Below are 13,716 nucleotides of genomic sequence, written 5' to 3' on the forward strand. Positions count from 1 at the left end.
TTTCAGCTTAGAAAAAACTAAAAAATCTTAGATCAAATTTTCACACTACTACAAATATTTTTTTTTTCTCCAAACTCTTCTCCATTTTGCTCCCCAAAGTGAAATCTCAGAAAATTGCCCATATTATCCACTGGGTCAACACTAGAGTATCATGCTACATTAGGTACCAGGGATTAAGCTGACACCATCTGGAATGAAACACATTGTCTTCCGCCTGATGTCAAAAGAGCAAAGACAGCAGAAGTCATATGCAATGTGCTGGAAACGTCCAAGCATCAATCTGAAAAAGACTGCTGAGGTTGAGGAAGCAAAAAATCTCAATAGTCACAAATAGCTCAGAGCCCTGGAATTGGCCAATGAGCCTAAAGAAGATATGGAGAGAGAACACGGCTTGCACTCTCAGGACACATCACTTCCCTGTAAGTGAGAAGAGGGAAAGCGGTGTCTCTCCATGGCCCTTTGGAACGGTTAGCCCCCAGATGGGCTGCCTGAGACATGGGGTTCAGCAGAGACTGAATCTCCATAGATATGATGAGAGACCTCTAGAACTTGCAACCGGACTGTAACAACTTCAGGCCCCAGCTGTGTAGCAGCCTCCATTTTCTCATCTTAGGTTGTTGAAATGATTTTAAACATTTTTTATTGAATTTCTAATCAATGAATAGACTGAAAGAAATATCCCTATCTATGAGCCATCCGCCTCTGAGCCCAAAGTGCTGCTCAGACCTATTCTGTCACCAGGGGGAGGCTCCCTATTTGACAGCTACAAGTGGCAGAGGATGGGGTGGGGTGGGAAAGACAAGGGGCACCTGTAAAGAAGCCCACCAGGCCTCTGCCTTTGTCCTTCACCATCCCCAATAGTCCTGGGGTAAAGTTGTCTAGTGCTAGCAGACTAATTTTGAAAATCAAACCCCAGGCAGAAGCCTATACATTTCTACATAAGGATATAAGTGTTTATATACTTTATAAAGTGACTTTTTATAAACATACAGCATGCATAAGGAACTCACCAGAATCTTGTTTCCTGCTGACTTGCCAGTTAGTGAAGCTGAGCTTCTTGGAAATTTAAAAAGCAAACTAATCTGCAAAATAGATAGCAAGGGCTTCTATGTGATTCTCAAGTATAACTTTCAATTTACAAGTCTTTCATCTCTCCTCACTTTTAATCTGCCCTTCTTCCCTTCAACATCATTTGAACCACAGCAGTTCCACCAGCATGAAGAGTCTGAAGAATTACCTAAAGGCTTCCCAAAGGAGTACAGAACAGTCTGTTTGGCTATTTCTAAGGTGCTTTTAATTGCAGAACAATGGTCTCTGGACACCTGCCATAGATAATTGGATTGGTAAAGTTCAATTGGCTCGGGGCTAACCTGATATAGTAGTAGTAGTAGCAGCCAGCAGATCATTTTATATACATCAACTTACTAAATTCTTTTGACAATCCCATAAGACAGATCTTTTAAAAAGTGAAGAAACTGGTCCACACAGCTAATATACGGCAGAGGCAGGATTAAACCCAATTCTACCTGACTCCAAAGGTCATCATCTTAACTACTTTTTCTGTGTTGTTTCCAAAGACACTAAAATCATGTTAACTTGCATGTTGCACAAGTGCTAAGGTGAAACCACTGGACCAAGATAACTGGCGGCTTTACCTACAGATGCTCAAGCCACTGCTTGTTTGGAACCAACAGTAAACATGGCAGGCTGAAACCCTGATACAGGAGAACGCATACCCAACTCAAAGCAGCGTAGTGCAGCTTAGATGCTACTGTGCCAAGAAGACACATTGGTGTGTGTAGTAACTTGTTACAGGCTGACTCTGAGCAGAAAGCATTTTGACAGCCAATGGGGCAAAGGAGTAGAGCAAAATGACAGGTGACATCCAGCAGTCGGCATGGCTGCTTATCACAGAATGTTCCACCAAGAGGTCAGGTGCTGCACTCAGAACCTTGGGCATTATCAGCACAGAGGTAATTATAAGTAACAGCACTTCTAAAGTGCCAACTTCTAGACAAGTACATCCATATTATGTATGCACTTGCAATATTGAACACTTGTTACTCACCAGACCAGGTGGCTGAATAGAACATACAACAACCAATTCTTTTATTAATTTTTAATTATTTTTTGAAGACTTTATATTAGACTCAGTATGTTTCAGCCACTGGCTTCTGTCTTTGAGGAGTGTAAAATCTAGTGGGGAGACAGGCACGTAAACAACCACTGGGAATTACAATGAACCATATTAGAAGTATTATAATTGAATATTCTCCAAAGACTTGCGATACCAGGCTTATATTGATAAACCTGGAACTATGTTTATTACTGTATACACAAGGTACCAGCCACAGCCAACAGTAGGCTCTCATTCATTCATTCATTCATTTATTTAGCCAACATTTCTTAAGCCTCTATTAAATGTCAGATGCTATCCTCATAATTGGGCGTATACTTACAGTCAATACAGGGTAGGGAGAAAAGACATTGTTTAAAATGCAGATATTTGTCTAATTATAAAGATGGTTAGTGCTCCAAAGGAGAAGTTCTAGGTGCTATGGAAGTGCAATGCAGAGGGTATAAGCCAGGCCTAAGACTGTGATATTTAATCAAAGACTTGAATGAGAATTTAGCCTTTGCTCTGTGAGGAGGGGGTGACAATCTTCCAGAAAAAAGGAATGGCTTGGGCAAAGCCATTGAAGGAGAAAGGAGCTTGGGACTTCTGAGGAACAGAAATGTAGGTGGATTTAAGAATGGAGGGAGAGAAGGGAGAATGCCAAATGGGGCTGGAAGGAGAGGCAGAGGTTGGATTATGCAAGGTGTTATCAGCCTGTTTTGTATTTTAGACTTTATTCTAAGAGCACTAAGTCACATGAAGGATTTGAAGCTGGGTGCGACATGATGATAATAGTGAGCCAGGAATTCTTCTATGCACTTTTTATCTGCTAATTCTACAACCCTACAGGTAGACAACAACAACAACAACCAGATGGATAATCTGATCACCCATATTTTACAGATGAGGAATTTAAGCCTTAGTAAAACTTGTAACCGATGTCAGACATCCAACAAAAACCTGAACTGGGATTCACACCCAAGCAGTCTGGCTCCAGAACCCAGGTGCACCATTCCCTGACACGGCCTCTAATGATAAGCATTGTGTTTCAGACGAGAGTGGATTGGTGTTCACTAGGTGTGTTCCATGCTTATATGTCCAGCGGGTGTGTGAATGAAGGAGAGAGTAGATGAAGATTTCAAGAAGAAATCACTGGGCATCTACCTGCCTTGGATGCGTACAGCTTTAAGAGAACAGGCCTTCCGACAAATACGACCATCGCTGTCAGTAGTGCTTTCTGCACCTCTTAGACATTTTGCACTTAAGAGGCTCTGGAAAAAAAAAAAAAAATGGGAGCCGGTCCATATTTCAGCCACTTCCATTAAGCAGTCATATACCTTCCCTGCATTTGGAAGGCTTTGGATTAATAAGATCTTTCCTTACTGAAAGTTTTTGCTCTCATGTGCCCAGCCATCCTGTATTCTCCTGATGCCACAGTCTAGTAATGTGAAGGTGAGATACACAAGGTCAGATCTGAATCTTGGGCCCTGGGCTGGGTGTGAATCATGGAGTAATTGCAGCCAACCTTGGTGAAGGATAGAACGGTATTGACCTTTTGCTTCCTCTAAGCCATGTACCACCTCCTGAGCAGTGATAATCACCTTCATGCCCAAATGTGCTTTCCCTGAACTTCTACATAAAATTCTGCCCCACTTCATTCTTGGTATGAGGAATACAATAGAAAAAGCCAGTTGCTTAGTCTGCTGAATATGTATTTTTTGTGTACAGAAAATTCTGGAACTAGAGAGGTAGATGTAGCAATTTTACTCCTTTGGTACCAAATGAGGGAGATAAAGATGCCTTCTTGCCCTCCAAGTCATTCTTTATGTTACTAGTGTAGCCATAGTGAGAAATAGTCTGAAAAGAGTATAAAGTAAAGCTTTACAGCATGTGTTTAAAATCAGGAAATGTGTATGTCAGGAGGGTATCCTTTTACCATACTTATTCAATCTGTATGCTGAGCAAATAATCCGAGAAGCTAGACTATATGAAGAAGAATGTGGCATCAGGGCTGGAGGAAGGCTCATTAACAACCTGCCATATGCAGATGAAACAACCTTGCTCACTGAAAGCAAAGAAAACTTGAAGCCCTCACTGATGAAGATCGAAGACTACAGCCTTCAGTATGGGTTACACCTCAACATAAAGAAAGCAAAAATCCTCACAACTGGACCAGTGAGCAACATCATGATAAACATAGAAAAGATTGAAGTTGTCAAAGATTTCATTTTACTTGGATCCACAATCAATATCCATGGAAGCAGCAGTCAAGAAACTGAAGGACATATTGCATTGGGCAAATCTATTGCAAAAAAAAATCCTCAAAGTGTTAAAAAGCAAAGACGTCACTTTGAGGACTAAGGTGCATGTGGCCCAAAACATGGTATTTTCAATTACCTCATGTGCATGCAGAAGCTGGACAATGACTAGGAAGACCAAAGAAGAGTCGGTGCCTTTGAATGATGGGCTTGCCAAGAATATTGCGTATACTATGGACTGCCAGAAGAATAAAGACGTCTGTCTTGGAAGAAGTACAGCCAAAATGCTCCTTAGAAGTAAGGGTGGTGAGACTTCATGTCATGTACTTTGAACAGTTATCAGAAAGAGTCAGACCCTGGAGAAGGACATCATCCTTGGTAAAGTAGAGGGTTAGCAAAAAGAAAAAAAAAAAGGAAGACCTTCAATGAGATGGATTGACCCAGTGGCTGTGACGATGAGCACAAGTATGGCAATGATTGCGAGGATGACACAGGATTGGGAAGTATTTTGTTCTCTTACACATAGGGTCACTATGAGTTGAAACTGACTCGACGGCACCTAACAACAACAACAATAGATGTAGAGCTCTGCAAAAATTGTATTTGAATTAAACATTTTGAACTGTTCAAAGTGATTGTTCTCAAAATTTTATTTTTTAAATAAGTAATGTATTCACATAGTTCAAAATTCATATTCACACCCAATTTTCCACCCACCCCACATAAATACACAGATATACATAGACAAAGAGAGAGTTGCAATTCTCCTTCCGCCTCCAATTCACCCACTTCCGACCACACCTCTCCTGAAACAGGTTAACTTCTGTTAGTTTCTCACATATTCTCCTGGAGATTCTTTATGCATATAGAAATACAGACATTCTCCAATAAAGGCATCTCAGTTTCCACTTCTTCAACAACAGCTAATGATGTGCACAAAATTATAATTGCCTGTTCTTTCAATAAAATTAATTGAGTCATATTCAAGATCAACAAATGTCTTAGGACAATTTAATGTTTCTAGGACATAGCATATGGGGAATTCATTCACAATTCTATAGCTAATGAGCCTTCATAGTATTTTGAGTATTATTCAACAGCTGGGAAATTTTTCTCTGAAGCTATGTGGCCATCATCAACATATTATTAGTAGTACAAATGGCTTTCTCAGGTGAGGCAAAATTTACTACTCTTTGTTCTTGGAGTGGGTCAGTTCAGGAGGCAGAATGCAAAAGAAAAACATTATTTTACCTTCTTTATGCTCAGTCTATTTCTGCCATCTCTCAATTCACCACCTCACCTTCGACTGCTGTGGAGCAATATTGTTCCTTTAGTACCAATGAGGGAGCTGCAAATGCTGTCCTGCCCTCCAAGTCACTCTTTGTTACTCATGTAGCCACAGTGAGACATAGTGTGAGAGAAGAGTGTAAAGTAAAGCTTTAGAGCATGTGTTTTTCAATGGCACAAGCCTGGGTTTGAATCTTGGTTCTGTGACTTGTTAGCTTTGGGCAAGTCACTTAAATTCTCTGAGCTGCTTCCCACCTAAAAAATGGGAATTATCATACATACATGATGAAGTCTTATTGAGGGCTTAAAAAAAAAAAAAGTATTTAAATTCTCAGCACAGTGCCTGATATCTTGTCAAGCACCAATATCATCATTATTAATATTATAACAGTAATATATCAACAATATATCACTGTTATAACTGTTTCTAATGAAGAAAAGGTTGGACTATTGTCTCCCTCCAGCAGTCAGCTCAGTATACCCTGTTCCTCCGCCAAGACATTCGAAGGGATGTGCCAAGCTTGGGCTGTTGTTGCTTTTGATTATTTAATATTCACTGAGCACTGAGATGGAGCAGCATTTGTGGGCACACAGAAGGAGATGGGGGCAGCCTCTCCTGCTCTGAGGTGAGCAGGGAGCCTGGTGCTGGCTAGATGTGTGGCTTACAGAAGAACAGCCAAAGAAGGCCATCTGGCCCGGTGCAGTCAGGGCTCCCAGGAAACCTGCTGGGCCTCTCTGACTGAACCAAGTGGTTTGGCTTTTAATCAACATTAAAATTCTCCAAGCCCTCCTGTCTAAGATGCTAATTCCTCCTAAAGAGGTATGTGATGTGTAGGAGCCCACATTAATCAGGCCGCTGTTTCCTTCTGCCCCATCTCTCTCCTGTCAGCAGGTTGATCGACTGAAAAACAGACACTTTTCCCTTAAAATAAACCAAATCCCTAATTTGAATAAACACCACTGCCAGCCCCTCATTTTGAGGCTTGAACACACCTGGGGTCTATGGCTTTGCCACCCCAATAACAATTCTTCTGGAGTACACGCCAAGTTCCGTCTCATGTTAGGAAAGTGGGCTGGCTTTGTCAGCCCAGCTGCAACTTCCCTAGTCACTCAGTCCTTGACCTCCTACCCACAAAAAACTGTCTGAAGGTCAAAGGTGTCCTGAACTCTTAAATTAGCACAAAATGTGTCTCCCCCAACATGTTAATTAGTAACAGGACTCAATTCTAAGTCACAAAATGTATCCTGTAATTGTTTTCTTTACTTCATTACCTGCCTCAGCTCAGGTAAATGGTACTCAGAGAAGTCTGTGTCCAGATTCCTACAAGTTAAGCAAACCTTTCCTGTTAAAACCCTGTATATAAATTTTGCCTATCTCACCTACTGTGCTGAAGAAAACTTGAGATCTGAACTTCTGCCTCATTTTCCCTTGAATTAAATTGAGTTCCCCATGTACAGTGCCAGGGACTTAAAAGTTTCTAAGTCAATGTTTGCTGAACTGAATACAACAGTTACTGCCAGAATAATTATTTCTCAGTTTCCATGCAATATTAGCTACATTGGTATTTGTTTCTAAAACTTGTATCCAAGTATGTTACAGGAAGACCTTAGTAACTAAATTCTCCACAATCCAGACAATCAAAAAGTCAGCGTGTATATGAGTGTGTGTGTACATGTGTGTGTTTTAGGTATGTTGGAGGTTGGGGAGGGAAGGAAGGCTAGCTATACTCCAGTGGAAAGGGTAAATCTATTGTATAATTTCTACAACATATTGACTGACATTAATCATTTCAGTTAGTAACAATAATAGTAATAACTGCTGATTATATGGTAATTCATAGTTCACAAAATTGCTTTTGCCTACAGCATCCCATTTGATTTCCATAACACCAGAAGGGAGTAAGAAAGGCAAAGATTCCTATTCCCATTTTATTTATGAGGAAACAGAGGCACCAACCACTAGGGCCAAAGATGAAGAAATAGAAGATTTTTATCAGCTGCTACAGTCTGAAATTGATTGAACATGCAGTCAAGATGCATTGATAATTACTGGCAATTGGAATGAGAAAGTTGGAAACAAAGAAGAAGGATCAGTAGTTGAAAATATGGCCTTGGTGATAGAAACAATGCCGGAGATCGAATGATAGGATTTTGCAAGACCAATGACTTCTTCATTGCAAATACCTTCTTTCACCAACATAAGCAGCGACTATACACATGGACCTCACCAGATAGAACACACAGAAATCAAATTGACTACATCTGTGGAAAGAGACAATGGAAAAGCTCAATATCATCAGTCAGAACAAGGACAGGAGCCAACTGTGGAACAGACTATCAATTCTTCATATGCAAGTTCAAGCTGAAACTGAAGAAAATCAGAGCAAGTCCACAAGAGCCAAAATATGACCTTGAGTACATCCCACCTGAATTTAGAGACCATCTCAAGAACAGATTTGACGCATCGAACACTAGTGACCGAAGACCAGACGAGTTGTGGAATGACATCAAGGACATCATCTATGAAGAAAGCAAGAGGTCACTGAAAAGTCAGGAAAGAAAGAGAAGACCAAGGTGGATGTCAGAGGAGACTCTGAAACTTGCTCTTGAGCGTCAAGCAGCTAAAGCAAAAGGAAGAATTGATGAAGTAAAAGAACTGAACAGAAGATTTCAAAGGGCCTTTCGAGAAGACAAAGTAAAGTATTATAATGACATGTGCAAAGAGCTGGAGATGGAAAACCAAAAGGGAAGAACACGCTTGGCGTTTCTCAAGTTGAAAGAACTGAAGAAAGAATTCAGGCCTCAAGTTGCAATAGTGAAGGATTCCATGGAGAAAATATTAAACGACGCAGGAAGCATCAAAAGAAGATGGAAGGAATACACGGAGTCATTATACCAAAAACAGTCGATATTCAACCATTTCAAGAGGTGGCATATGATCAGGAACTGATGGTACTGAAGGAAGAAGTCCAAGCTGCTCTGAAGGCATTGGCGAAAAACAAGTTTCCAGGAATTGATGGAATATCAATTGAGATGTTTCAACAAACAGATGCAGTGCTGGAGGTGCTCACTCTTCTATGCCAAGTAATATGGAAGACGGCTTCCTGGCCAAATGACTGGAAGAGATCCATATTTCTGCCTATTCCCAAGAAAGGTGATCCAACCGAATGTGGAAGTTATGGGACAATATCATTAATATCACACGCAAGCAAAATTTTGCTGAAGATCATTCAAAAATGGCTGCAGCAGTATATTGACAGGGAACTGCCAGAAATTCGGGCCAGTTTCAGAAGAGGACATGGAACCAGGGGTATCACTGCTGGTGTCAGATGGATCCTGGCTGAAAGCAGAGAATACCAGAAGAATGTTTGCTTGTGTTTTATTGACCATGCAAAGGCATTCGACTGTGTGGATCATAATAAACTATGGATAACATTGCAAAGAATGGGAATTCCAGAACACTTAATTGTGCTCATGAGGAACCTTTACATAGATCAAGAGGCAGCTGTTCGAACAGAACAAGGGGATACTGATTGAAGTCAGGAAAGGTGTGCGTCAGGGTTGTATTCTTTCACCATACCTGTTCAATCTGTATGCTGAGCAAATAATCCGAGAAGCTGGACTATATGAAGAAGAATGGGGCATCAGGATTGGAGGAAGACTCATTAACAACCTGCGTTATGCAGATGACATAACCTTGCTTGCTGAAAGTGAAGAGGACTTGAAGCACTTACTAATGAAGATCAGAGACCACAACCTTCAGCATGGACTGCACCTCAACATAAAGAAAACAAAAATCCTCACAACTGGACCAGAGAGCAACGTCATGATAAACAGAGAAAAGATTGAAGTTGTCAAGGATTTCATTTTACTTGGATCCACAATCAACAGCCATGGAAGCAGCAGTCAAGAAATCAAAAGACACTTTGGGTAAATCTGCTGCAAAGGACCTCTTTAAAGTGTTGAAGAGCAAAGATGTCACCTTGAAGACTAAGGTGCGCCTGACCCAGGCCATGGTATTTTCAATCGCCTCATACGCATGTGAAAGCTGGACAATGAATAAGGGAGACTGAAGAAGAGTTGATGCCTTTGAATTGTGGTGTTGGCGAAGAATATTGAATATACCATGGACTGCCAAAAGAACAAATCTGTCTTGGAAGAAGTGTGGCCAGAATGCTCCTTAGAGTCAAGGATGGCAAGACTACGTCTTACATACTTTGGACATGTTGTCGGGAGGGATCAGTCCCCGGAGAAGGACATCATGCTTGGCAGAGTACAGGGTCAGCGGAAAAGAGGAAGACCCTCAACTAGGTGGATTGACACGGTGGCTGCAACAATGAGCTCAAGCATAACAACGATTGTAAGGATGGCGCAGGACCAGGCAGTGTTTCTCTCTGTTGTGCATAGGGTCGCTATGAGTCGGAACTGACTCAATGGCACCTAACAACAACAACAAAGGCTGTTAGGGTCAGTGGTGAATAACTTCCAAGGACAGAATTGGCTATGTTGACACTTATCCTATTATGCTTCCCAGCACCTATTTCCACCTGGTCCCAACACTCCACTTCCTTAAGGGCTTAATCAGGGATCATGGAAAGCACTCCTCTATTTGAAAAGTTGATATGTTATTGTTGTTGTTAGGTGCCCTCAAGTCAATTTTGACTTGTAGAATTGCCCCATGGAGTTTTCTAGGCTGTACTCTTTACGGGAGCAAATTGCCAGGGCTTTCTCCCTCAGAGTTGCTTGGTGAGTTTGAACCACTGAACTTTCAGTGAGCTGCCAAGTGCATAACCATTATGCAACCAAAACCCAAACTCAATGCCATCAAGTTGAATTCCAACTCCTAGAGACCCTATAGGACAGAGTACAACTGCCCCCAGAGGGTTTCTAAGGTCATAAATATTTAGGGAAGCAAACAGCTACATCTTTCTCCTGCAGAGTGGCTGGTGGGTTCAAACTGCCAACCCTTTGGTTATCAGCGGGTGAGTGCTTACACTACTACCAAAAAAATAAACCAAAACCATTGCTGTCAATTCTGAGTCATAGCAACACTATAGAACAGAGTAGAACTCCTCCATATGGTTTCCAATCTGTAACCATTTAAAGAAGCAGACTGCCACTTCTTCCTCCTGCAGAGCAACTGGTGGGTTGGAATCACCAACCTTTCAGTTAGCAGCCAGGTGCTTAACCGCTGTTCAACCAGGGCTCCTACTCCACTACTAGGGCTCCTTATAAAAGTTGATCTAATCCATCACCATTCATTCAGTTTACTGTCCAGTGACTACTTAGATGCCAGGCAGGGTTATGGAAGCTGGAGAAGGATAAAATGCTAAATAAAATAAAGATCACTGCTTTTGAGGAATTCAAAATCTAGTTGGGGAAGTCAAAATTGTAATAAATAATTTCTGAAGAATGTGGTAAGTGTCTGTTGTTGTTATTGTTAGGTGCTGTCTAGTCAATTCAGACTCATAGTAGCCCTATGTACAACAGAACAAAACACTGCCTGGCCCTGCACCAACATTGTGATGCTCGAGCCCATCACTGCAGCCACTGTGTCAATCCATCTCATGGAGGGTCTTACTCTTTTTTGCTGACCTTCTAGTCTACCAAGCATGATGCTGCTTCCAGGGACTGATCCCACTTGATGATGTGTCCAAATTATGTGAGGCAAAATCACGCTATCCTTGCTTCTAAGGAGCATTCTGGCTATACTCCCTCCAAGACAGATTTGTTCATTCTTCTGGCAGTTCATGGTATAGTCAATATTCTTCACCAACACCATAGTTCAAAGGCAGCAGTTCTTTGGCTTTCCTTATTCATTGTTCAGCTTTCACACACATATGAGGTGACTGAAAATACCACGGCTTGGGTCAGGTGTGCCTTAGTCCTTAAAGTGCTATCTTTGCTTTTTAACACTTTAAAGATTTTTTTTTTTTTTTTTTTTGCAGCAGATTTGCCCAGTGCAATGCATCATTTGATTTCTTGACTGCTGCTTCCATGGATGTTGATTGTGGATCCAAGTAAAATGAAATCCTTGACAACATCAATATTTTCTCCCATTCATCATGATGTTGCTTATGGGTCCAGTTATAAGGATTTTTGTTTTCTTTACATTGAGGGGTAATCCATACTGAAGGCTGTAGTCTTTGATTTTATCAGTAAGTGCTTCAAGTTTTCTTCACTTTCAGCAAGTAAGGTTGTGTCATCTGCATATTGCAGGTTGTTAACGAGTCTTCCTCCAACCCTGATGTTATGTTCTTTTTCATATAGTACAGCTTCTCGGATCGTTTGCTCAGCATACATATTGAATAAGTATGGTGAAAGAATACAACCTTAATGCACACTTCTCCTTATTTTAAACCACACAGCATCCCCTTGTTCTGTTCAAATGACTGTCTCTTGGTCTATGTATAGATTACTCATGAGCACAATTAAGAGTTCTGGAACTCTCATTATTTGCAATGTTATCCATAATTTATTATGATCCACACAGTCAGATGAATTTGCATAGTCAATAAAACAGAGGTAAACTTCTTTCTGGTATTCTCTGCTTTCAGCCAAGATCCATCTGATATCAGCAATGATATCCTTCATTCTATATCCTTTTCTGAATCCAGCTTGAATTTCTGGCAGTTCCCTGTTGAGGTACTGCTGTACCCACTTTTGAATGATCTTCAGCAAATTTTTGCTTATGTGTGATATTAATGATACTGTTCGATAATTTCCACATTCCATTGACTCAGCTTTCTTTGGAATGGGCGCAAATAGGGATCTCTTCCAGTCAGTGGGAAACCCTGGTGGCATAATGGTTAAGAACTATGTCTGCTAACCAAAAGGTCAGCAGTTCAAATCCACCAGGCGCTCTTTGGAAACTATATGGGGTGGCTATACTCTGTCCTATAGGGTCACTATCAGTCGGAATTGACTCAACGTCAATGGATTTGTTTTTGTTCTATTTCTTTTTTCCAGTCAATTGGCCAGGTAGCTGTCTTCCAGATTTCTTGGCATAGACGAGTGGGCACCTCCAATGCTTCATTTCTTTGTTGCAACATCTCAACTGGTATTCCGTCAATTCCTGGAGGCTTGTTTTTCACCAATGCCTTCAGTGAAGCTTGGACTTCTTCCTTCAGCATTATCAGTTCTTGATCATATGCTACCTCCTGAAATGGTTGAATGCCAGTTCTTTTTGGTACAGCGACTCTGTGTATTCCTTCCATCTTCTTTTGGTGCTTCCTGTGTCGTTCAATATTTTGCCCATAGAATCCTTCGATATTGCAACTGAAGGCTTGAATTTTTTTTCCAGTTCTCTCAGCTTTGGAAATGCCGAGCATGTTCTTCTCTTTTGGTTTTCCATTTCCAAGTCTTTGCACATTTCTTTAAAATACTTTACTTTGTCTTCTCAAGCTGCTCTTTGAAATCTTCTGTTCAGCTCTTTTACTTCATCATTTCTTCCTTTCACTTTAGATATTCAGCATTCAGGAGCATGTTTCAGAGTCTCTTCTGACACCCATTTTGGTCTTTTCTTTCTTTTCTGCCTTTTTAATGACCTCTTGCTTCTTCATGTATGACATTCTCAATGTCATTCTACAACTCGTCTGGTCTTTGGTCATTAGTGTTGAAGGTATCCAATCTATTCTTGAGATGGTCTCTGACTTCAGGCGGGATATGCTCATGATTGTACTTTGGCTCTTGTGGATATGTTCTAATTTTCTTCAACTTCAAACTGAACTTGCATATGAGCAGTTTATGGTCTGTTCCACAGTCAGCCCCTGGCCTTTTCTGACTGATGATATTGAGTTTCTCCAATGTCTCTTTCCACAGAACTGGTCAATTTGATTCCTGCGTATTCCGTCTGGTGAGGTCCATGTGTATAGTTGCCATTTATGTTGGTGGAAAAAGGTATTTGCAATGAAGAAGTCGTTGGTTTTGCAAAACTCTATCATGGGATCTCCGGCATCATTTCTATCACCGAGGCCATATTTCAATAACTAATATAATAAAAATAGTCTTGACAGGTCTAAACTATTCTAACACAATAGTGTACTCCCTGGAATT

The sequence above is a fragment of the Elephas maximus genome, chromosome 15 (genome assembly GCF_024166365.1).
Source record: "Elephas maximus indicus isolate mEleMax1 chromosome 15, mEleMax1 primary haplotype, whole genome shotgun sequence".
Lineage (NCBI taxonomy): Eukaryota > Metazoa > Chordata > Mammalia > Proboscidea > Elephantidae > Elephas > Elephas maximus.